Source organism: Protopterus annectens, chromosome 14.part0, assembly GCF_019279795.1.
Source record: "Protopterus annectens isolate FY-2018-M chromosome 14.part0, PAN1.0, whole genome shotgun sequence".
In the NCBI taxonomy this organism is placed as follows: domain Eukaryota; kingdom Metazoa; phylum Chordata; order Ceratodontiformes; family Protopteridae; genus Protopterus; species Protopterus annectens.
Genome location: NC_056748.1, coordinates 812,275,210 through 812,302,497, shown reverse-complemented (window position 1 = coordinate 812,302,497; position 27,288 = coordinate 812,275,210). Strand labels below are relative to the sequence as shown.

Genomic DNA, 27,288 nt, shown 5'->3' with positions numbered 1-27,288 from the left:
GGTTGACAACTGGTTTGTGGCTTGGTCATAATCCTGCAGTCGTCAATGTTTTATTTTCTATTTTTGGCCCTAACCTTTCTCTTCTTTTGCTGATGTGAGAACATGCAAATGCAAGGGCTTACTCTTTACCTTACCCTGTGAGTATGCATGTTCTAGCACACACTTCAAGAAGGCTACCATGTGGACTTGGCTCGGCAGGCCATGCTATGCACCAGTATCTCTCTCCAGTAGATGATGGCATTGTAGAGGGCTCAACCACCTCCCTTCCCTCAAAAATGTCAGGAAGTCACTGGCTGCTCACTGGGATGCTAGTTGATCCTAGATCATCTGAGTTCATGGCTGCTTCCATGTACACCATGGAGCCAACTCTGTATGACTGTCTCAGTTGCCACAAGCTCTTTTCTTGCAGCAGAACTGGTAATGACACTTCTGGTTGGTCATCTTCTCAGACCTTTGATTTTTGACATATTCGCATTCTAGAAATTAATGATTTCTTTTGTTCTGCATACCGTTATTGCATAGGAGGTTGGATCTGTTGCTTTCTAAGCTACATAAGCTTAAGGTTGCAGACTTTTCTGTGGTTATTGACATTTTTTACTTTGTCTCTAACCTGTCAGTCTGAAAGTCTTCTGCAGTTTGCGCCATGGTATTTGTTACTGATGTTTTTTCTTGCATTTCCTTTGCTGTTGATTCTCGGACATTGGCAATGTTGTGCTTTTCATCATCTGCTCTGAAGCCTTTAGGTGTGTCAGATTGGTGTCCTTACTGTAGAGCGTTTTATATTCTAAAACGTCAACGTGACAGTTCTCATAGTTTTTTGCTGCTGCTTTTTCTCGTTTTTTTCACTGCTCTGAGTAGATATTTCTTTTACCTCCAAATACAGCAAACCCATGTTGTTAAACCACAAATGTTCTGGAAAAGCATTAACAAACTTCTTCATCTAGGACAATCAGTCACCCCTAACCCTCTAGGCTCGAACCCAGATAATCCCATCGACACTGCCAACTCCTTTAACTCCTTCTTTACCAATGCCATCCAATCTCTTGCTAGTCATCTTACACCAGACATTGCAAACCTTCATAATTCATCTGTAAATCCTCCACCTTCCTTTCTATTCCATCCAGTGCCCACATCCACTATTTGCTCTCTACTACGTAAACTTAAACCTTCCACCCCCTCAGCTGAACAACTCCCAGCAGAATACCTTCAAATAGGTTCTAAATCTGTAGCCTACCCTATATCCATTCTTATCAATAGAACCATTAGTGAAGGAAATATCCTGTCCATCTGGAAGATTTCCTATATCATTCCTCTACACAAAGGTGGGAACTCAAATGATTTCTCTAATTTTCGTCCCATAGCCTTGCTATCTCCCCTCGCAAAAATTATGGAAAAGTGTATTCAGAAACAACTACTCAACCATCTGCTCCAAAATAAACTTCTGGCTAACTGTCAACATGGCTTCAGACCTTACCATAGTACCACCACTGCCCTGCTATCTTTTACAGATTGTATTAACAATAATTGTAACAACGGCCTTCATTCCTCAGCAGTATTTGTTGATTTATCCAAAGCCTTCGACATGGTTCATCACCACCTGCTCTTACACATCATGCAATCTCTGTCCTTAGATCTTACCTTGATAACAGGAAACAAGCAGTACTCTGGCACAATAATCTATCAAATCTCCTACCTATATCCCTTGGTGTCCCTCAGGGCTCCATATTAGGGCCACTCCTATTTTCCATCTACACTAATGATCTTCACTCAGCAATTCCTTACTCTACCTGCATTCAATATGCAGATGACTCCACCATTATCTGCTCAGCTACCTCTCAAATTGAACTGCAAACCTTGACCCAAAATGCATTTAACACTGTGGAACAATGGTTTACTAACTGCTGCCTCCTCCTTAGTCCCAAGAAAACAAAACTGCTACTCTTTTCTCCCCAACACGCAAGTCCACCCCCATACAATTTTCACTTACATCCAACAGTGGTACTGTTATCTCCCCAGACCCAACTACCAAGCTCCTAGGAATAACTGTTGACAACAGCCTCAACTTTGACACACACTAACACCACAATAAAAACTGTCAACAAGAAACTTGGATCCCTCTATAGAATCAAACCTTTTCTCACTACAACAGCCAGGACTGCTATAGCCAGAACTCATCTCATCTCTACTCTACTCTATGCCTCACTCATATTCACAAACCTTTCTAAAACCAACATTAACAAGCTCACTGTATCTTATAATAACATTGCTAGATTTGCTGCTGCCTCCCCTTACCATACTCATCACTGTCTAAACCTTTTACAACTTGATTGGTTAGAATTTCATCAGCATCTTCATCTTTCTCAGCTTACTATTGCCCATAAAAGCCTGTATCAACCCTCAAATACTCCTATTCTCTCAAGACTACTTACCCCCTACCATAATCCTAAAAACTTACGCTCAGCTAATAACCTACTGTTTAACACCTGTAGAGCTCATAACACCGTTGGTAAACTATGGAATCTACTACCTACTGAACTTACAACTCTCTCCTCTCATACACTTTTCAAAAAGAAGCTCAAGCTTCATCTCAAAAAACACTAGTTATGTTCCTGTATTACCCCTGACTAATTGCTTTATCCTCTAGCATTAACCACCTGCATCAACTTCCATTCACTTTCTAACCTTTTATTTATATTTTCTTTTTTCTGAATCCTGGGACTTTTAGTCTTCATAAGTCTTCACATATATTTCCTTATTATCAACATTGGTAACTGCCTTCCACGCTATACATTGTATATATTCTATGATGACTTTTTTTTCAAAACCTTACTTAAAATGTTTTTATCATATTATTCTCTAGACTTTTTCATGACCTTATTTAAAAATGTGTATCTTATATTTTTATTGTTATTATATTTCTCTTCTTTTCTATTTTGTCATTTTATATGTTATTGTTTTTTATCTATATTGTTTTGCACATGGAGCTTTTCTCCCCGGGCCTCTACTGAAAATGGACATGTATCCAGCTAGACTAGCCCGGTCAACAAATGTAAAATAAAAAAAAAAATAAAAAAAAAAATTTCCCAGTGTCCTTTAGATTGTGGATTATGTGGAGAGGATATTGACTCTGAATTTCTGACTTGTGTTTTGCAGGCTGCTGTTAGACATGACATCATCATGTATCCCCTTACTTGAAAATATAGAAGTTAATGCAGTATGTATGGACATGTAGTACTTATGGCTGCCAATTATTATTTCAGGGAACTTGGAGTAATAAACCAAACACATGCATTAAGTGGCTTTTATGAATTAGAACATATGTGCTAACTCTGCTCCATAAACAGTCTGGAAATGAGTGCCAGCATTTCTTCCTTTCAATTTCTGTCATATGCACTGCAAACAGGACAGCTCTTTAATGCTTGTTATGTGTTAACCTGTTGACATACCTTGCATTAACAGAATGTGTCACTTTTTCTTTGGACTTTGTTTCCCATATGTGATTCATGTAGCATCTCAATTACTCATTTTCTTCGATTAGGAAATAGTCTGTCATCTTAATATCAAGATTTCCACACTTTCTTTCTTGAAATAAAAAAATAAGACTGAAATTCTTTGAGTTTTTCTCAAGACAGCCTTTCCTTTGAACACCTAATAGTAGCTTTTCTAAGTCTGTATCCGTACACCTCTTAAAAATATTTCCATCTGAAGTTGGCAACTGTAGTATTGCTCAAAAAATTCCTAGCTGTTTTTTTTTTCCTGTTCTTCATGCTACGCCCAACAAATATGCTTTACTTGACATATGTGTAATTTCTTACCTCACTGGTATTTTGCTTTCAGAACAAAGTTTCATAGAAGTGCTTTGTACAAAGGCCTTTTTGAATGTGCCCACCTTAAACATCTTTAATGAGATTTTTTATATCCTTGTAGTAGTGTTGACAAACTTAAGTTTGTTTTGAGCATATCCTTTTTTCCCCATCTGTAAATGTTTTTGAGCTATAGGCATCTGGTCTGTTCTCTTGTAAGGTTATAGTTCCTGTACCACTCTGACTGGGTTCTGCTAACATAGATGGCAGATTCACATTATAATTAGCACTGAATCATTAGTAACTAGTTTCTTAAACCTTTCAGAATTCTTCTTTTCTGCTTATAGCTCCATTGTCACAATACATCTTGCTCTAATGGATTTCTTAAAGGCATAGTTTGTCACCCAGTAGATACAGACTTTTAAAAGATGCTTCATTTGTAAAAATTCCTGGAATTTGGACTTTGGCTTTTGCATTTGAACAGCAGTTTGGAGTTTTCCCAGATCAGCCTTCAGACCTTGTAATGTTGTAATGCAACTAATGTTTTTAGAGTTGTCATTTTTTTTTATTTTACATTTGCTCTTAACTTGAAATTATGCTTTTTCAGTCTGTTCAGCAGTGGTATCAATTTCTAGCTACAATATTCTTTTATTAGACCCCACATTAATGCACCATGCACAGTGGCACATAGTATAGTGCTGTCATCTCAAAGCAACAGGTTTTCCTGTTCAGTTCTTGGCTGTGGTGTCTTGTGTGTGGAGTCTGCTTGTCCTCCCTATGTTTGTATGGGTTTTCTCCAGGTGCTTCAGTTTCTTCCTGCAATCCAAATACATGCATTAGGTAGATTGGGAATTCTAAATTGCTCATAGGTTTGTGTGTGTGCATGTGAGTGGTACAGAAGGGCTAGCTTATTTGGTGGTTTGAACCCTAGCTGTAGATGGTTCACTGTTGGTGACACCCCAACCCCATGTGAAAAATGGGTTGTGGATGGATGGATTTTTCACACTGTCCAAGCTTTACCTGCAGAAACAGTTCTTTGAAACGTGCCTATTGCTAATGGAACATCAAATAGAAGTCTAGATAATCTGTACTTTTCTAATGAAATGTTGACTGTACACAATTTGAACCTTTGTTATCAAGCCGTATGGGCCAGAAATGCTGGTTACATCTGATACTGGGGTGGGGGTGGGACAGCAGTTAGCATTCTTGAAACCATGTCTTGAACTGTGTAACGAGTAGTTCTTCCTTCAGGCAAGAATGTTGTACTCAGTCTGTTGGCTTTAATTTTTTGCAGCTCTTTTTCTGCTCCCCTACATCATCCTAAGGCCCTCTGCTCACGCGGGCATTTCCACCCCCCAGGAATACCAGTAATCCTTATACCCCAATCCAATCTTCCTAAGTCTGTTATGTCCAGTTGTAAGGCTTAAGGGCATCCAGGTGATCTTGTCATTATAATCCCCTGTGGGGGGGGGGGGGTATTACTTTGTATGAGTGGAATGTCCAGAGGCAGGTCTGCAATGATGGTATGCATCATTTCACCCATCCTCCATGGTAGCTCAGCCATTCCCATTACCCATTTTGTAACGCACTTTAATGACAGTGTCTTCAGCTTACCCCCTGCCCATAGGATGGGAGCACCCATTTCCTCCCTCATGTTGCCTCAGATATCCAAGCTGCTAATCAAACCCAGATTTTCTGGGCTACAGTCAGGACTTTATGCTTCTAAACTATGGAGCTGGCTTCTGTTGGTTTTAATTGCATACTAATATTTAAGATAATCTATCTTCTATTCCTCTTCAGCTTTACCTCATATTGCTGAAAGTAATTTTTGGAGCATGTCAGTGGCACAGTGTATGGTTTTGGTTTGTAACATTATTCTAACAAAATTTTTAAGCCTGTGATTAGATCAGTATAATCATGCAAGATGATGATGTGGCTGTATACAGTGAGATGCATGTGTGACATTGTAACTGATTCTGTATGCAGACTGTATTTGATTTACACTGTGAATTTATTTTGCCATTCTTAGCTTCTCTCAATTCATAAAACTAGAATACCAGAATAATTTACTTTTCCTGTCCTATTTGAAAAGGAAGACTGAACTTTTTTTTGTACTTGTATGCCACAAGGTTTTGATCAGTGGTATTCTCATGGTCAGAATATTTTAACAATGTATACACTGCTGTTTTTCTGTCTCACTTCAGAGCTAGTTGACACCAGCTATTTAAGAGTGGGTTCTTGCCTGTATGTAGTGTCTGAATACTAGACCATGGCATGCCGTGGAGAGAGCATTGCAAGTGTGCTGGAATGTTGATATAGCAGACAAAATACCAATATTTAGTACTCCCTGTGTGTGAGTATGCATGTAAATGTTAGGGTTGGTTGTGGCCTTATTGTTATGGATAATGTTATGGTTAGAGATATGGCTGGCACTGTGGTTAGGGATACGGCTAGTGGAATAGTTAGGGTTGGAGTTAGGATTAGGGCTATGGTTAGGGTTAGTATACATAAGTGTGGAATGTGCAAGACGACTGCTGTGATTTGTCCATTGCACATTTCTAAATAGCATCAGAATTTATCCAATCTAGGGACCTAAACCTCACCTGCAACATAAAATAGGACATGTTGGTGGGACAGGCATGTGTCTCAGACTACTAGTCCTCTAGAACAGGCTTTTCAGGGCTTTATCTGTGTGAAGCAGACTACTTCTCTAGCCCAATTCATGCCTAACTTGGACCAGTGGATGGGGAACCGGAAATGTTCTCCTGATCTGGCACCTATGTCTCTGTTGGATAGAGACAACCTATAAAAGCCTGCGTACCCCTGCCCAAGCTTACATATACTTCTTAAAATAACCTTAAGTTATCAGAACTTGTTAAATACATTTGGGAAGCATAGCTAGACTTAAATGGCCCACCTGGAGTTGTTGGCCTAGTAATTGCATATGAAACCTACGACAAACCCCCCTGCAGAAGGTTTGTGTGTATACTAACTGTGACCATAACACTAATTCTAACCCTATCCCTAACCCAAACAGTATCAATCATTCACATTCATTTTTTGTGTCAGTGTTTTATTGACATTAGTTTGTCCTACTCATTATTTCATTTTCAGTTTTTTTTTTCATTCAGTGTATTGTCAGATACCTGTTTATAGTATTTTTCTGTCAGTATGCCAAGTTATGCATTCTGACCATTAATTAACAGCCTTGCATAATTGTTTCTTTGCTTCATATGCAATTTCAGAATTAACTGTGCCAGGTTTTTTTTTTTATTTCTGTTGTACTTAGAAACAGCTAATTTTCATATTTCTGTTCAACAATGTGAATTTTTGCCTTTACATATCTTTGCAAAATGCAATTTTCTCACTCAGATTCTGCAGAAAGAAGAGCTGGAGAGTATTTGCTGCCATGCTTAGTGCTACACGCTGCATTTCTTAATTCTTGGCATCTTCCCATTCTATTACCTTTCCCTCTGTAGGTATTTGCTTTTCAACACCTTGGTTCTTTTGCCAGTTTTCTCAATAAATTCCAGCTGCCCTCTTGCCTATTGGCAGAATCTCCTATTTTCAATCCCGTGTTGGCTTAGTTCTTAGAATACTTTCTGCTACTTTATGAATATAATAATCTGTATGATTATTGTTCTCCTTAAGGGTCTGCATCCAAAATCCCAGTCCGTCCTTGTTTCTTGAGCTTACCCCGATTTCATCATCATCCCTTTCCACTTTGAATTATAATTTTCTGCTTGTGCTATGTACACGAATCTTAACTGTGTTGCCTTGCAATACCTCTTCAAATCAGGTAATCCCAATCCACCTTGTTCTGTTGGAAGAATCATCTTCTTCCACTTAACTCTTGCTGTCTTCCACTCCCAGAAAAAATTCTTCAGCTCTTTACTATTATCCACGACTTCTCCTCTGGTTGATAAAAATATGCTTGACCTGTGTGTAAGACTTAAGAGACTAAAAACATTTTAATTGCTTGTATCTTATTGATATCCGTATAGCAGAACCTTCACTTTCTGTATTATCTTTTGTTTAGTCTCTTCCCACATACCCTTAGTTGTCACACCGGAATAATTTTTAATCCATAGTACTAAATACTTCATTTTATCATGCCCCAATAAATATGAATATTGCTGAACCAGTTCATGTGTGGGTACCTAATTTACCGCTGTTGCCTTTGTTTTAGCTTCATTCATTTTGTAAGATTGCATGTTTACTATTAAAGGTCTAGATGGTTTTCTCACAACCAGGTTTGGTGCATACACACAAATGTGCCCTTTCAGTTAACAATTCCTGTTGTGGAACACCATTCCATTTGCTTATTTCTGCTTTCATAAAATTAATAGTCTCTTCCTTCCAGCTTGTCTGGTACCGCTTTCCTTATGTGCTTTGTCCTTTTATTCTAGTATTTCTTGAAACATCTCTTATCATGCAGTCTTATATTCAGCCAGCCTTTTCTTCATTTTGATCTCTGAGTTTTGCAGTTTTATCACCTTATCTGAATATCTGTTTAAAGCTTCTACCATTTTTTTTCCCAGCCTTTTAGTGTTTGAGTTGATATACTCCATCAGTGTTTTACTTATTTTAATCAGGTGTCTGCAGTTGCCTTATACTTTCCTCTAGGTTACTGAAGTCATGTTTGGAGCTTATGCTGCTTTTTGATGAACAGCTGCAGTACTTTTCCCAGTCAGTGTTTCTTCGTCACCTTTTTGTAGCTGATTTTCCTTTAGGTCCTCAGTATTTCTTTTTTCCTGGCATCCAGGCAGTACACTTAGCTAGTTACTGAAATTTACCCAGAAATTTAGGTCCACTGGCTTTCTCTGCTAAGTTTATGTTATTGCACTGGGAGAGCTAGAATTAAGCTGATGTTCATAGTGTTGCACTGCTGCAGTCATAACACTAGGGTTATCCTGCCGTCAGGTGGTTCCCCAGTTGGCCTGAGTTCCAAAGTCTTGGTCCGGCGTCGGTTGCTGTCAACTCCTCCCTGACGTCAGTGTGACGGGTATATAAGATGCAGCTGATGCCATTTTCTTCAGTCTTTCTTGCCGCGCGGTGCCCGAAGCAGAAGCAGTTTGCAAGTGCCGGTTGGCCGACTCCTGAGATTTTCATTCCGAATCCAGAACCGAAGTCTTCTACAAAGCTAAGTACCCCATTGGGGAAACTTTTTCTTGCCTCAGACCGATGTCAGTAAAAGTTAATAACTGTATTTCTTGTGGGAACCAAATACCTCATAAGGATTTCCACTCCTATTGTATTCCATGCCTAGGCCCAGACCACGACGTCACTGGTTGTCGGTTTTGTGCTAGGTTTAACAAGCGCACTATTAAACGTCGGTTTGATTTTGCTCGACATTATTTTGGTAGAAAATTCAATTACACCATGCCGTCGGAACTTCCGACGACCGGATTACATAAAAAGTGCAAAGACAAGGACAAGCATCTGAGGCCCAAAACTGACAACGAGACCTCTTCTAGGCCGGTCGTCGGTTTTCTGGTTTTCAGCGAGGCGCCTACGCAGCCCCTGACAATCGCATCCACAGAACCACAGACAGCCTCCGACTCCCACGTGGAGCCGGCTGGGCCTTCAGACGCTCTATCTTTTCAGCCTACCGAAACTAACCCTTCTGAGCGAACCAAAGTAGCTGAGCAATCCACAGCTTCAGAGGGTGTCTTCAGACCTACCCAGTTAACCATTAAACCCTCTGCTAAGTCTAAGGCCCCATTAAAAACAAAGAAACAGATACAGCATTCTCCAGGACAGGCTTCCATGCCTAAGAAACAAATGCTCAAAATGGCCAAAAGCCTAATCACCCTGATCAGGAGGTCCCATCCCCCTCCTGATAAAAGCCCCAGACAGGATGCAGATTATGAATCTTCTGACCAGGTGTCCATTTCTTCAGATTCATCCTCAGACCTAGTATATTCCTTACCCCCTTATGAGGATTCGGATGCTGAGGAATCTATTCCATCAGCCTCTCCACCTGAGGACTACTCCTTTGGGGAGACCTTACATACCATGAGGGAGCATTTCCATTGGGAAGGCCAGGATTACTCAGAATCCAAGAAAAGGCTCAGAGACTTCCTTTTGTTGCCTCAACACAGACCCCTTGCTATTGCACCAGTGTTAGATATTGTGGATGATGTGTACACTGAATTCAGCTTAAACCCTGACTCCTTACCTCCAGCCCCAGTTAAACCTGATGGATATTACAGAGTCCCTGACTCTCTCAAATTTCTGTACAAAAACCCTGTTGCTGACCCTGAAACTATTTCTCAGGGACCCAAAGGGATTAAGGCCTCATCAGCAAAAACCCAGTTCCCTCTGACAGAGATTCCAGAGCATTAGACAGATGGGGAAAGAAAGTATATACGTCTGCAACTTTAGCAATGAGAGCCTTACATTGCCAGTTTCACATGCTAAAATATCAGCAATTTTTGATGTCTCAGTTGAAACAGAAGATGCTTCCAGATTCAGATCCTCCTAACTTTAAAGAAATGCAGGATTTATTGCATGCAGCTGAACAAGTGGGAAAACATACTTTGCAATGTGGGTTTGATTCCTTAGAGGCCTCCTGTAGAGCAGTAGTTACAGGCTCTGTCATTAGAAGGCATGCTTGGTTAAAGGAACATACATTACCAAATCATGTTAAGGCAAAATTATTAGACGCACCTCTGCAGCGGGATGTGTTGTTTGGAGTTAAGGCAGAGGCGATATTAAAGAAGATGGAGGATAAGGCAAAATCCATGCAAATGGTGAAGGATTTCTTACAGGTTCAGCCTCCTCGTTTTAGCAGAAATTGGCCAACAAAGAATTGGTCCTTTCCAATCGCAGACAGACCTCAAAGAGGCAGATACAGATGTCCAAGAGGTAGAGGTCAAGCACAAGGTCCTTACAGGCCTCGACAATGGGGTACACCAGGCCAGAAAGAAGGGGAAGACAGGCCACAACCTTATAAAAAGCAGCCTCAATGACTTCCCACTACAGCTGCCAAACAGTTCTCTCTTGGCAGCCCCCTTAGGAGGAAAACTGGCACTTTTCTATCACAATTGGCTTTGCATCACCAAAGACAAATGGGTTCTCAACATTGTATCTCAAGGTTACAGGTTCCAATTTCTCACTTTGCCAAGGTTAAAAAAAATGCCAAATCTGCCACCAAATCAATGGGCAGAGGCTCAAAAACAAATTACTGCACTCATGAACATGAGAGCTATTCAAAAGGTACCACCACAGGAGCAAGGACAAGGATTTTATTCAAGACTCTTTCTGGTTCCCAGAAAGGACAAAGCCTGGAGACCCATTCTGGATCTTTCTTCTCTAAACACTTACCTGGATGTTCCAAAATTCAAAATGTTGACACTACAGCAGCTTCTTCCCATGCTGGGCAAGAAAGCTTGGCTCGTGACTTTGGACCTCAAGGAGGCATACCTGCATGTCCCTATCAGACAAAACTGCAGAAGATACCTCAGATTTCAATGCACTATCAATTCTCTGCACTGCCCTTTGGCTTGTCTACTGCGTCCAGGGTCTTCACAAAGTGCCTGGCAGCAGTAATTGCATTTTGCAGACAAAAAGGAATTAAAATTTATCCATACCTGGACGACTGCATGATTCAAGCAGAGAGCAAGGACATTCTTCTAAAGCATCTGGCGTTCGTAAAAAAGTTAAGTTGCCTGGGGTACACAGTAAATGAAATAAAATCAAAACTAGTGCCCCCACAACAGATAATATTCCTGGGTGCCAGCTTGAACACAACGGCCCAGATGGCTTATCTCACGCCAGATAAGCAAGGACAACTGACTCAATACTTTCAATTGATGGCGACAAAGACCCAACTCCCTGCAAGAAAAATTCTGCAGGCCTTGGGCTGCATGGCATCTTGTATACTACTAATTCCATATGCCAGACTGCATATGAGGAAACTACAATGGTACCTAAAGAGTGTATGGTCTCAACACCGTCAAAGTTTGGAAACAGTTATACCACTAATTCCTTGCCTTCAACCAGAGTTTCGATGGAGAGCTCAAGCTTGTCACCTCAACAAGGGACAGTCTTTTACTCAACCCACAGCCAGGCAAACACTGACAACAGATGCATCGGATTACGCCTGGGGAGCACACATGGCAGGAAACTGTATTCAGGGCGAGTGGCCCACAGAGCAAAGGCATCTTCACATCAATCAAAAAGAGATGCAAGCTGTACAAAATGCACTTATAGCTTTCAAGGACCTGCTGCATCCAGGACAACTACTACTAAAGACAGACAACACCACAGTTATGTGGTACATAAACAAGCAAGGGGGCACGCACTCCTACCCCCTCTGCAGACAAGCCATGACCTTGCGGAACACGGCTCTAGACTACCAAGTTCATCTGCAAGCACAATTCCTGCCAGGAAAGAAAAACACACTGGCAGGTGACCTAAGCAGAAACATCATGGATCCCCACGAATGGGAATTAAATCCACAAGTATTCAGAATGATAACACAAAAATGGTGGAGCCTGGACATAGATCTGATTGCATCCCCAAAGAACTGCCAGCTACAGAAATTCTGCACAAGGAGTTACCATCCACAAGCATGGAAAGTGGATGCCCTCTCATTCAGCTGGAAAAACCTACAAGTATACGCTTTCCCTCCTTTACCTCTCCTTCCAAAGGTACTCATAAAAGCCAGGCAAGAAGAGCCAAAGATGATCCTGATTGCACCAGACTGGCCACACCAGCACTGGTACCCAATCTTAAAGAACTTAGCACAAGAACCACCCTGGATTTTGCCTCAAATCCCACATTTGCTGACACAGCACACCAATCAGATACTTCACAGCCAGCTAAAGACCTTAAACCTAGCTGTATGGAAAATTCCTTAGTCAGGCAAGCAATGCCTCTCTCCAAAGCTGTTATGGATGTCATTTTAGAGGCCAGAAGGCCTAGCACCAGGAAAGCCTACTCAGATAAATGGAAGAGATTCTGTGCCTGGAACCAGGCACGCACAGCCTTGACCCTCTTGTCCCAAACATTCCTCAGATACTTCAATATTTAACTGAGATGCTGGACAAGGGCCTCTCCTTCTCATCAATCAAGATCCATGCCTCAGCCATTTCTGCTCATTACAACACGGATCCACCAATTTTTTCTAATCCTTTGCTCAACCAGTACCTCAGAGGGGCTAAAAACATAAGACCACCCCGTAGACCACCTACCCCAACTTGGGACCTCAACTTTGTTTTGGAAAAATTAACTTTGCCTCCTTTTGAGCCAGCTAACACAGCAGAATTAAAATACATCTCTTGGAAAACTGCTCTGCTACTGGCAATAACAGAGTTTCAGAATTACAGGCACTAATGGCAGTGGAACCTTTCCTCATTTTCCACCAGGACAAGGGTGTCTTTAAGAACTAACCCTACGTTTATGCCAAAGGTGGTATCAAGTGTGGCTCTAAACCAAACTATTCATTTGCCAACTTTCTATCCAAAACCACAGAACAAGGGGGAGAAACTACTACATTCTTTGGACATTCACAGGCAGTTACACTTCTACTTGGACAAAACCAAAGCTTTCAGAAAATCTGAGCAATTATTGGTAGCATATGCTGCAGGAGCACAGGGCAAAGCCATTTCAAAACAGACTATTTCAAAATGGATAGGACATTGCATACGTTTCTGCTAATCTCACCATGGGAAACCTTTACCTAGCAGCATTAGATCTCACTCCACCAGGGCAACAGCCACTTCAACTGCCTACCTCAGAGGAGTCCCTACCGAGGATATTTTGGAAGCAGCAACATGGAGTTCTGTGCAAACCTTCACCAAGCATTACCATTTGCCTTTATACTCCAAATCCAGAGCTGGGTTTGCCACTGCTGTACTGCAGGGCCTTATAGCCACCCCTAATGCCTTATAGAACCAGCCTCCCTACCTCAGCTTTGGGATTCCACCCAAGTGTAATGACTGCAGTAGTGTAACACGATGAACATAGTAGAGTTTTGTACCTACCACAAATGTAGATGTTCGAGTGTAAACACTGCCGCAGTCCATGTTACCCTCCCTCCTTCCCCTCTTACTTGTTGGTACGTACCTATGCCTTCTACCCTTTACTACCTATGGGGAGTATTTGCTGGTAACTGAAAGTTGTTGTTTGCTTTTCTTATGTATGTTTTATTAGCAATTTGAATTGCCTACCTATGTGGGGGCACCTGACATCTGGGGCAAGAAAAACTGAAGAAAATGGTGTCGGCTGCATCTTATATACCCCTTTCGCACTGACGTCAGGGAGGAGGCGACAGCAACCGACGCCGTACCAAGACTTTGGAACTCAGGCCGACTGGGGAACCACCTGATGGCAGGATAACCCTAGTGTAATGACTGCAGCAGTGTTTACACTCGAACATCTGCATTTATGGTAGGTACAAAACTGTACTTTACTCACTGTGCAGCCATCTTGGAAGTCTTCTTTTCTCAGTGGTTTTGGTCAATTCCTTCCCACTTGGACTTCAGGATAGTTTGTATTTTGAGAGGAGCATCAGCTTACACCATCTTTGGATTTTTCTTGATGGAGTGTCATATACAGTAATATGTTGCAAAAGTGCAGTGTCATATACAGTAATCTGTTGCAAAAGTGCAGTCAATTTGGCAGTTCGTGTTTTGCATTGTGTTATCAGCAGTGCTGTCAATATTTGGTAGTCAATCTGATATTGAAGCAATTGTAAAGAGAAATAATTGTACAGGTTGTGGCAAGCAGATACTATGTAATGATTTGCTCATTTGGTGTCCGTTTTGCCTAGACCCATAGCACAATATGGAGAGCATTTGGCACGCTGACTCACCCCAAGAAGAATCTGGAAAAGATCAAAGTGTGTCCAGTAGTAGATAAGCAATTCACAAAGAAACAATGGGAGAATATGCATATGACTCCCAAATATGCAACAAAGTGTAGAAGATTTAGGATTTTTGCTTGGAAGTGTTTGCATAGGTATTTTTATAACCCAAGCAGACTCCAAAAAAATGTATCCTTGGGTGGATTGCAAATATTGGAGATGTAATGGGGAAGAAAGATGCAATTGGGAACATATTTTTTGGGAGTGTAATGAGTTGGCAGGCTTTAAAAATTCACTGTGTCAGAAATACTGGGTGAACAAATTAGTGTAACTAAGGAAATTATTTTTTGAGCTGGGATACAGGATCTTAGTTGCCTAGTCATAGTAAGACCTTGCCAAGTTTAACTTTGGTAGATGTTAAAAAAGCAGTTACTAGGAAATGGAATTCAAAGGCTAAGCAAACAATATTTGAAGTAGCGAGTGTAGTAACAGAGATAAAGTACTGGGAGTGGGATTTTTAAAAAATGGTAGGAGCAAATTACATAGAAAAATGGAAGTTGTAGGAGTAATACATGCAGAATAATGTTTTGGAGGAAAAATTAGGTTTAAGGAAAGGCAGAAATTGAGTTAGCAAGTTTTCTCCTTCAGACTTGGAGGAACGCTTAGTTTCTGATTCTCCTTGTGGGGTCTCTCTTTCTGAGAGCATTTCCAGAATGTGCAGGTGCTGTCAGTGAGAGAGTACTGATGTTTCTCAGTCCCTTAGAAAATAGTATGAACTGTTTCAGAAGGATTTTCCAGAACCTTCACGCATTCGTACAGTTCTGTTCGCTTTGGAGGATGTATGTGTCACTGTTTGTAATTTTCCTGATAGACAGTCTGATGGCCCTAAAGAGGCAGATAGAATGTATAAAGTTCCTCCATCTTATATGTTTCTATACCGTCTTCTCAAACCTTAGCTAGCAGCTATAGCTTTAGATAATCCCACTGTTGCTAGATATTCAGTTAATTTCAATCCTCTTCTCTTTGACAAGGCTAGGTAGATACGTATGGGGAAAATGTGTATGTTTCTGCAACTTTGATTTCCAGAATTTTAAATTGTCAGGCTCATATGTTAAAGTTCGTTCTAATTGTGAAATTATTATGACTGTTTTGTCTGTAGTTTTTTTTTTACTTGTGAGGAAAAAGCTGCTTTAAATAATTTAGTTTCTTCCATTGTACATGTCCCAAGTCATTGTTTACAGTGTGTGTTTGACTCCATTGATGCTTCTTCCAGGGCTGTGGCCACTGGTACTGTTTTGAGGAGGTTTGCTTAGCTGTGTTCTCAGAACCCTCCCAGGTGATGTGAAAATTGAGATTTTAAATTCTTCTTTGGATAGAGATTTCGTTTTTTGTTCCTTTGCTGCAGAGGTTATTAAAAAGTTTGAAAGTGGTAAGTTGATGCAGGGCATCTCTAAGATTTATAAGCCCTCCTTTTTCCAAATTTCCTAAGGGATTCTGTAACCCCTTCATCTAATTTTGGCAAACACAAACTCAGTTTCAGCATAATACTGGTAAACAGCCATTTAAGACGAAATGGCAAGAGGGTTCCATAAAGAATTCAGGAAACTCCCAAAAGCAAAGACAGTCCGACAAGTCAGATTGACTGTTTAAGGGGCCTCATCTGCACCCCCACCTTGGCAGTCCCATTTTCCCTTCTAGAAGGTCTGAATCTCCACTTTGCTCTTTGGCAACAGATAGTCTCAGACAAATGAGTTCTGAAGATCTTACATCAAGTTTAGAGCTGGCAATGGAAAGAAGCCCCCCTTTTCCATAGGGTAGCTTCTTCCACTACACCAAACTCCTGTATTTTCCCAGTCCTTCAACACATGCTGTACTAGGGAGTGATAGAATGAGCTCCTCCTTCCCTGGTTGGCATAGGTTTTTTTTTCAGGGATGTTTTTAGTGCCAAAGAAAAAAGATCCTTGAAGACCAGTTCTGGATCTTTATTTCTCAAACCTGTTTGTGATACTGCCCAAGTTCTCATCCTGCTATCTCTTCTTCCTCATTTAAGTTTCCTGGTAACACTAATTTTAAAAAAATCCTCCTCACATTCCTTGTTATCTGCACATCAGGCATTCCTTAAGGTTTTGTGTATCTGGATCACATTGTCAGTTCTCTGCCTTACCCTTTGAGACTATCCACTGTACTAAAATTATTCAGTGCCTAGCACTAATTGTAACTCATTGCAGGCTACAGGGTAGCCACATTTTTCCATATTTAAATGACTTGGCTTATCTTTGCAGAGTCATTTTCAAAGTGTCAGGAGTCTTTCACTTGGATAAAAGATCTCTTGCACACTCTGGAATTCCAAAAGAACATTTAGATAGCTTTTTTGACTCCTTCACACGGGATTGTGTTACTGGGGTGTCAACTAGACACCTTAATTAATAGAATTGTCTTCCACAGAAAAAAAAATCCTACACACGCACACACCTACACCTGCATATATTACCAAGGTTTTCCACTCAGACTTTGGTCACTCCAAAGGAATACTTCAAAATTTTGGATCTCATGGCATCTCTAATTGTCATGATAGTCCTGACAAGACTTGACATGAGAAATTTATGAAGGTATCTGAAGTCTCTCTGATCCTAGCACCAATATTTGTTGTCTTTTCAAATCCTATTGCTGAGTTTCAGTAGAGAAATCACTTGATGGAGATGGCAAATATCCCTAAATCCAGGTTTCCCATTCTCTCTCCCTGCTGCAAAGCAGTTGGTCACTACAGATGCCTTGACTTTTGTTTGGGAAGCAGTTTCAGGAGGGATAAGTGCAAGGTTTATTAGACACCAAGGACACACACAAGCATGTGAGTATTAGAGGTGCTTGCCTTGAGCAAAGCACTCAACATTCTGAGTTATCATTTGTCCATGGGACCAATTCAAGTTGTTACAGACCATACTACAGTTGTGGTACATCAGCAAGCAAATGGGAAAGGTCCCCAAGACCTCGTCAAGCTGTTATAGACCATACCACAGCCATGCTACAACAGCAGGCAAGGGCATATCTCTCAACCTGGAAACATCAAAAATCTGGACAAGGCCCATGAAAAATAAGTACAAATCTGTATGCTGATTAACATACAATTTGCATACATAATTATGTAATCCCGCCCGCTCCTGTGGAATTGTGGGATACCAGCTTTCAAATGGAAACTGAAGAACAGACAACCAAAATATAGCACCTGAGTCCCCCTGCAGTCATTCCAATGTCCCATTACCTGGCAATTTCGCCCCATTTACCATAAACACTAATGTGCATACTGAATAAATTACTTCTACAATGATTATTTGAGTTTTATTTTTTCATTTTTGTAGCACAATGCACAAACACTAATTGACATCTAATTGACAAACAAAGCAATACTGTCTCACAATGAAAACAGACTTGGCATTAAAACTTCTCTCATTCATTGAAACAACGCTGAAACCCACACCACATCCAAAGAAAATGCATCTGGCCACAGTAGCCAGTGGTGGATAAAAATGACCTTTGGGCTGTTTTCAAATCATAGGTCCCTTGCACAAAAAACAAGAAACATACATGTTTTCTTTGATACACCTTCCTGACTTTATTAAATTATATTCCTTGTATAATACAGCACACTTATTAGACTTAGAGCGCATTTTAAATTTATTGTTTGAACATTTTTTCAGTAGGCAATGAAACAAAATGCATGAACCAATAAATGACAAAACTGCCCAATTCAGAAAATTTCCATCATAAATCTCTCTCTCTCTCTGTGTGTGTGTGTGTGTGTGTGTGTGTGTGTGTGTGTGTGTGTGTGTGTGTGTGTGTGTGTATGTATGTATATATATATATATATATATATATATATATATATATATATATATGTGTGTGTGTGTATATATATATATATATATATATATATATATATGTAATATAATATAAATATATATAAATATATATATATATATATATATATATATATATATATATATATAGAATGACAGTAGTGTAAGCCATGGGCATCTTGCATAGCTTCTCAAACTTATTTTTAGTTTCAGTTTTTTGCTTGACGTAATCTGATTTGTGTTATCAGACCAACTCAATAGCTGTAAATGCACAGCAAAATAAACTAAGCGAACTGCATATTTTAAGACTTCCAGTTTTTAGTCCAAGTATTGACAGACCCTCTCCTACATTCATCCTGAAGCATCAAGACTATCATTGTAATCCAGGTGCTGTTAACTGGCCACTCTTGCTACTCCACTGTCTGCAGTGGAAAAATGTGTTTTATCTTGAATGCTGGAAAATGTACTGTACTTGTTTAAAAATATTTTCTTATAATGCAGCACAGAACAACATAATTCTGATTTTCTATTCCAAATTTGGCTTAATGATATTTTTTGCTCTTTCCACTGAGGCACAAATGCGCTTGTGCCTGATGTTTTCTCACTTCTGTTGTATCTGTAGCTATAACCTTGACTTGTTACACTGACCCCCTTTAAAAGTACAACATAGTACAGCATCAGCAATGCAGCTACATACTATGGGAATAGAACCCCCACGGCCTTCTGCATCAAAAGCAAATATTTAACATGTTATGCTTTTAACAATGCAAGCCGAATCAGCATAAGCAACACTAAACTTCTCTTCCCCTGAAGCTCTCAGCTCTTTGTAAAATCCACTCGACGCACAACAGTATTGCTCAACTTTGCAGCACTGGAAATCTGGAAAAATCCAAAATTTGTTTGGGGGGGGGGGCAAAAGCCCCAAAACCAGGGACACGTTTTAAACATTACTTGTATAATTTGGGAAAGTTTCTAGAATAATATGTTACCACTATGCGTTTCACTGCCAGTTTTCACTGCTAAGACTTGAACCCAGGACCCTGTGCACTACAATCAGAGCAACATACCACTATGCCAAATCAGCAGTTCCCTGAACAATAGGAAGACTGAAACTTAAATGGGTATCATTTAGTGAATTCAGTTCCCACTTCTCACCATAGCTCACAACCTCTTAGCACAAAAAACCTGGACAAAGCCAATAATGTGAGAATACAGAATTCAGTTTTTACTTCTCACCATAGTGCTCAACCGCTTAGCACAATAAACCCGGACAAAGCCAGTAATGGGGGGATTACAGCCCCAAAAATAGGGGCAAATGTCAAATACTGATCTTATAAACTTGGAAAATTGCTAGCATAAAAGGTTTTGTGTTGTATGTATTTTCTGAAGAATATGAAGTCTGAAACTGAATGTCTGTCATTATTTAGTGACTTCAATCCTTCACTGATTTGCCACAAAAATCCACAACAGATTTTATAGGAAGAGAACAAAAATGAGGCATAAATCTGCTAGCCACTAGGTATATTCACCTAGGGCATTTTACATACACACACACACACACACACACACACACACAGCTATTAATAAATGAAAATGGCCTCTGCTTCTAATTACACACACCCTCTGTTAATGGCTAATGAAAACGAAAAACGGCCTCTGCTTCTAATTATACACACCCTCTGGTTGCTTCTAATAACGGAAAATGGCTGCTGATTCTAATGAATGAAAATGGCAGCAGCAGCATATTCAGCCTCGCATACCTCTGCTGCGGCAGCTCTTCCTACCTCAGCAGGCAGTTCTGCTTCGTCCATTCCTCCGGTAGGGACACACCCTTCCTTTTCATAATGGCAGCTTGCAGCAGCATAGATATCCACCCTTGATTCCCGCTAAGGATTTGGAACCTTTGAGCAGCCGGAAATACATGCATGTTGAGCCCTTCAGCTCAATTCAAACAGGCTGTTTCTGTCTCATGGAGCTGATGTCATCGCACACGTAATGATGTCAGCTCAAAAGCCAGGAAATAAAATTTAAAATAAAGCACCGGGAAATCGGAAATTAAGGGGCACCCCATTATTTGGACCCCAAAACTCTGTAAAAACTGAGTAATTCGGTATAGTTGGGAGGTATGGGCAAGGGGGAACCAAGTTACAGGCATCTTACATTCTGTCAGAGCAAAACTGTGTGGCAGACAAGTTGAACAGGACATCTCGTGAATGGAAACAAGATCAAGAGGCCTTCCAATAATTGGTTCACCTGTGGGGAGTAGTAGTAGACCAGCTTGCCACATCTCTGAACAATCGGATGGCAGGACTCTGCACCAGGCCTCCATGTAAGAATGCCTGGAAGACAGATGCCTTTTCCTTTCCTTGGACAGGAATGTTAGTTTGTTTTTCTAGCCTTTCCACTGATATCCAGAGTACTTCTGAAGATTCAGAATGAATCCACCTAGAAAATTGTGGTGTCTTCCTTCTGGCCCAAGCAACAGTAGTTCTCCTTCCTTTTGGAAATGGCCAGGGGCAATTACTACAAGGTTTCTCTTAGAGTGGATCTGCTCACACAGGATAAGGGGTGTTTGATACACCTTGATCCCAATCAACTTCAACTGACTGCCTGAATTCCCTTTAGGCACCCATTTACTGAGGATGTGCAGTAGGTACTAATGGAGGCAAGAAAGCCTGCTACTAGAAAATCATATATTAGCAAATAGAAAAAGGTTATCTAGTTGCTGCTAGCAACATAGTCAGCAGACATGTTCAGGGTTAGTTGTTCTCTGGTTTTACAATATTTGTGAGAGTTGCTATTGCATGACTTTTCTTAGTCCTACATCAACGTTCATTTATCGGTCATTTCAGAATGTCTGCCCAGGGAGCCTCATCTTTCAATGCATTCTTTTTGTAAAATGTTTCTCAAAGGGGTTTTGGGTAGTGGCCTCCAAGAAAACCAGGGGCCTCTCCCTGGGATATTAGTTTTGAATTGGTGAATCTAACACTTGCTCCATTTTAATCAGATAATGTGTATGACTTGAAGTTGGAAAACTTATTTTGCTGATTAGTCTGACATCTGCAAGAAGAGTATCTGACTTGCAAACTCTTACGATGAGTCAACCCTATCTCATTTTTCATAGAGACAGGGTTTCTTTGAGAACTAATTATTTTATGCCTAAAGCGGTATCAGAGTTTACATTTAAACTAAACTATCCAGCCCCTCGTTTTCTTTCCTGAACCTGCAAATGAAGGAGAAAAGGATACTTCATACCTTGGAAGTCCACAGACTAGTTTGGTACTCTTCAGATAGAATTAAATCTGTCAGATCTACAGATCAGTTGTTCACTTCATGTAAAGGTAAGAAGAGATAACCTGTGTCAAAACGAGTATTTCCAGATGGTTACAAAAACTAGTAACCAGAATGAAGACACACTCCACCTTCCAAATGGTTGTCTCAAGCTATTACCTTTTGTTGTACTCATCATAACAGAGCTATTTCAGTGTGGGTCAAGGCATACTCTACCAGGATCTTGGCTTCATGTATTCCTTTTTGGTAAAGGTTTGAGTTTTAAAAGTAATCTAGAAGCAACAACTTGGTGTTGCATACATACATTTACAAGGCATTACAAGCTTGATTTTTTTTTCTCTGTGTCTAGATCAGGCTTTGCTAGGACCATTCTCCATGGGCTTCAGGACCCTTGCCCTGCCACCTCCCAAATGTAGTAAGCCAAGATAGTCTGTCCATATAGCTTAGGGTACTGCAGCAGTGATCAGTATAATGAGCATAGTAGAGTTGTACAAGTAAACTTACCACAACAGTAGATATTCAAATGAGCACTGCTGTTGTAGTCCCTTCCTCCATCCCCCTTGTATTTTCGTGTTCGTGCGTTTATGCCAGGGTGTGAGAATGTTTTTTTTTTTTTTTTTTTTTTTTGTTCCTATCAATGTTCTCCAAGGACTCAGCCTGTGAAGGGCTTGGTGCCAAAACCTGTCTTTTTAGTAAGATCAAACTGACAAATAGTTTGGGTCTATGGAGGGTGCTCTGAAGCTTTGGAAGCTAGCCTGCTATTTTCCTTTTTTTAATAGAAGAAATATCTTTATTAAATTATCACAAATAGCATAGGTAGTTGTACATTTATATAAATAAAAACAAACCATATTGACAAACTTTTAGTTGCAAACATTATACATCACTTGTAAACATTACATAGCTCATTCAAATCCTGCCTTCTCTTAAACCTCATTCCTCTGCATGTATTTTCCCATAATTCCCATTTTTTATGTAATTTGCTATTACCCTTTTCTAAAGATCCCAGTTCCAGTTATTTTATTTTTGTTACTACATTCACTACATCTAATACAGTTGGTTTAGACTTTTCCATGTTCTAGTAAATGCTTTTTTTGGCAGCCACTATAATTACTCAGCAAGGCCTTACTATGTTTAGGCAATTCCGATTATGTAGCATAGCTCAAAAAACTCATTTCCGTAATTAAATCAGTTTGTTCACCAGTATTACTGAGAGAGTAGTCTGCAGGGAATATTTAAAGTTTGCCAACTTATTACACTCCCAAAAATTTTTTTCCAATTACCTCTTTCTTCCCCTTCACTCCTCCAACATCTGAAGTCTACCTGAGGAAAACATTCTTTGGAGTCTACTTGAGGTATACAGTTACCTTTGTAAACACTTCCAAGCAAAGATCCTAAATCTTCTAGACTTTGCATATTTGGGAGACAGGCTTACATCCCTTCTTTGGATATGCAATTCACAAAAAAATTAAAAATAAATAATAATCTCCCGTCCCAATCCCCTCTGATGGATTTTTATAGTCATCATGCAATAGTTTGTATGCTGTACTAATTATTCCTTTTTTATTAGCAGCTTCTGTTTTGGATTATACTAAAAACTCTAGTACTGATGACCTTTCATTTAGAATCTCTCTATGTCTTTCTGTTTGCCTAATCTCTGATATTCCTTGATAGGGAAGGCAATTTCTAGTCTGCAGTCCAGATAAATTCTTTGCCTCTGCTCATTCTGTTACTTTTCCATCTCTTATTTGCTTCCAATACCTTGGTTCTTTTGCCAGTTTTCTCCAATAAATTCCAAACCCGTCTTGCCTATTCCCTGTATCCCTAATTGCAGTCATTCCTGTTGGCAGAATCTCCTTTCTCCATTCCCATGTTGGCTTAGTTCTCAGAATACTTTCTGCTACTTTATGAATATAATTTGTATGGTTATTGTTCTTAAGTATTTGTATCCAAAATGCCAGTGTCACCCTGTTTCTTTTTTTAAATACATTTATTTAGTTTTCATTTGTGACATAGGCGCATTTACATTTATATAAAGGTAATCACTATATTTACAAGTTAACATTAACAAACGTTATGCTTCACATATATTGCTATATATCATATAATCTAAACAACATTACATAAATTATTCAATTCCTGTCCCATTTTTTAAACAAAAAACAGCTTTATTAAGCCATTACATATGATACAAGTAATCATACATTTATATAAATGAGAAAAAAAAAAAACACCAACACAATCCTAGTTGCATTTTACATCACAAACCATACTGACACGCTCCCAGTTCCAAACATTATACATCACTTATCTACCCAGTTGTTCAGCGTCTCATTGTTTCTTGAGTTCCCCGTTTCATCATCACCCCTTTTCACTTTGAATTATAGGTTTCTGCTTGTGCTATTTATAGGAGCCTTAACTGTGTAGCTGTGAAATACCCCTTCAAATTGGGTAATCCCAAACCACCTTGTTCTTTTGGAAAAATCAGCTTATTCCACTTGACTCTTGTCATCTTCCCCTTCATCTCTTTATTAATTGCTATCCACAACTTCTCATGTGGTTAATAAAAATGTCTGATCTATGTATAAAACCAAAGGGACTTAAAACATTTTAACTGTTTGTATTTTGCTATACAGAGCTTCCAGTTTCTCAATTTTTGTATTCTCTTTTGTTTAGTCTCTTCCCGCATATCCATAGCTGCCATGCCTGGATCCTTTTTAATTCATATTCCTAAGTAATTCATTTTATAATGACCCCCCATAAATGTGGATACTGCTGAAACAATTTGTGTGTGGGTACGTAATTTACAGCTGTTGTCTTTGTTTTTATCTTCACTAATTTTATAACCCAAAAAATTTGAAACTGCCTCAAAATGTTCCACAATACTGAAATGTCCTTTTCTGGTTTTATCAGGTATAAAATAATATCATCTGCAAATAGAGACAACTTGTTTTGACTACCATATCAATTATATCCTTGAATTTCTGAATCTCTTATTTTCTTTGCCAATTGTGTAATGCAAATAAACAAAGGGGAAAGAGGACACCCCTGCCTGGTTCCTCTGCTCAAACAGAAATTATCAGAGAGAAACCTACCCATTTTAACTTTTGCCTCCGATCCCTCATATATCCTCCTAATCAACCTTATAATTTTGTCATGGAACACAAATGCTTCTTTTGCCTTGCTCATAAACTACCAGCTTACTCTGTCAAATACTTTCTCTGTATCAAGACCCACCATCAACAATGGTGTCTTCGTACATTCTGCTTCCCTCTGGATCATCAGTGTTCTGTTAATGTTGTCCATCTCTATCAATTTTAGCATCACCTTTGCCATTCTTTTAGACATTATAGACTTAAAAACTTTATAATCACGGTTTAGGATTGAAATGGGCCTGTATGAAGCTTGATCTAATGGGTGTTTTACCCTCTTTTAGGTATAATAGCCACCACAGCTTTCTTCAAAGATGTTGATGCTTCTCTCCTCCTCTTAAAATACTGTTAAACAAAACCTTCCAAATCTTTATGAATTTTTTCCCTCCTAGCTTCCAAACTTCCACAGGAATACCATCTATTCTTAGAGACTTTCCTGTAGATTGGTTGTATGTCACCATTTTTATCTCCTCTTTTCTTCTTATCTGTTAGTAATTGAGTCTAATCTACCTATAACATTGTCATATTTAATTCTTTCATAAGCACTTCCATTTATACCTTTTCTTGATTTTTATATTTTTATGCTTTATACGGACTTTCATAAAATTTTCAAAATATTTCTAGAACCTCTGCATGATCTCTAGTCACCTTCCTTGTTATAGGCTCCCTAAGCTTGGCTACAAACCTTTATACTTTCTGTTGCCTGAGTCATTGGGCTAAAAGTTTTTGTGCTCTGAAGTTATCAAAAAAAAAAAGTTGCTTAACCGCAATCTTTCTAAATTCTCGCACATTATCAAGGTAATCCCTTATTTTCCATTTAGAATTCTGTAATTGTTTTTCTTCTTTTGTGAGATTCCCCTATTATGCAATACTTTACCATTTGTCAGTCCCTTTAAATAATTATTAATGTTAAGTTGTCCTAATCTCTCCTTCATTCTTGCTGGTTGGGTTCAGAGCCGATCCTCTGCTTCGACTTGGCCGTTTTACTATAGCTCGAGAGCTTATACTGGCTCGAGGCTAACCCATATCCTAGCATGTTTAACAGTAGCTACCCAGATCTCGTTAGCCGCTTGCAGCGTCGGGATTGCGACTACTGGCTAAGGCTAAGTTTTCAATTTTTTCATGTTTTGCTGTCTTCCTTTATAAGGATTATTAGCAGTTATTTACCTTGTTGGTGTCTGTTTTGGTCCCTGTTTGGACCAAACAACCTTCTGACCTTCCTCAGCTGTTTCTTGGTTGTTCTTGGCCGTCGTTTTTCGTAGGTCTTGCTTTTCTCTTGAGCCTGTTTAACTTAGAGGGTTCTTCTCCTCTTTTCTCACTTTCTGTTGGGGTTAGCCATTTAAGTTAGAGGCTTTTCTGTTGGGGGAGTCACCATTTTACTCAGAGGCTCTCCCCCTTCTTCCTTTCTTTAAAAAAAAAAAAAAAAAGAAAAGTTATCCTTGTTTGTGATAGTGTTTGTAGTTTTGTATCGCTAGTCGTTACAGCCTTGTTTTTCTGCTGTTTGTGTCTTCTAGTATCCAGCATATCCAGAGAGTCATAACCCTCCGGCTTTAAAAAGTGCGACTCGTGCTGCCAAAAAATGTCCCTTACAGATGGACACATGAGTTATGTATACTGTTTAGGACTCCTGCTCTGTCACACTTTCAGTTCCAAAGTCCTGCAGGAAAGAAAAAAAACTGATTCTGCGTGGCCTTCTGAAGAACCCTCAGGATCCTTTGTCTCTGGTTCCTCAGCCAGCTAAACAGTCTGACAAATCTCCTAAACCATACTCGGTGGTTCCAATTTTGGAAAAACCAAAATCTGCTGTCAAATCTTCTGCTCTGTCTGTTCCCAGTGTCGGCTCCAACAAAGCTAAGTCTCTGGCGGGTCCATCAGTGTCTTCGGAGCCATTCCGGGCCCATAAAAGAACCAGGTCTCCCTCTTTGGAGCCAGTGCGCTCTGCTCCACAGTCTCCTTTGCTGCAATCTGTGGGAGGCCGTCACTGGTCCTCCTCTCGGTCCTCCAGGCTTTCAAACCATGATGTGGAGAGTGTGTTTAATAGGCTACTCAAGTTGCAGGCACTTTCCAAATTGCTATCGAGCCCAGCCCATAAGGAATTGGCTCCTTCGACCCATCCAGCTTCTCTATCTGTTCCTCCTCCGACTCTCTTGAGCTTGGAGCTGGACTGCATGAATGTTGTGGTGGTGGAACCGTCGGCTCCGGTTACTTTTCCTTTATTGGTTCTGACTCCCGCTCTGATCTCCTCGATGTCTCGGTCCATTGAGGGATCTGGGCGCTGAAGCTGTCTCATCAGCTCCGAGGGGATAAGTGGCACCGGACCCTTGTCCGACCCTGCTCTCACTCTTGGTGCTTCGGCACAGGTGAGCTCGTCTCCC

General features: G+C 39.9%; 1 protein-coding gene across 1 annotated transcript in view; it reads left to right on the top strand.

The window, feature by feature from the left end:
* PDCD11 (programmed cell death 11) overlaps nt 1-27,288 on the top strand; it is a 1,563,481-nt gene that overhangs the window by 1,455,771 nt on the left and 80,422 nt on the right. The gene's annotated exons all lie outside the window — the stretch shown is intronic.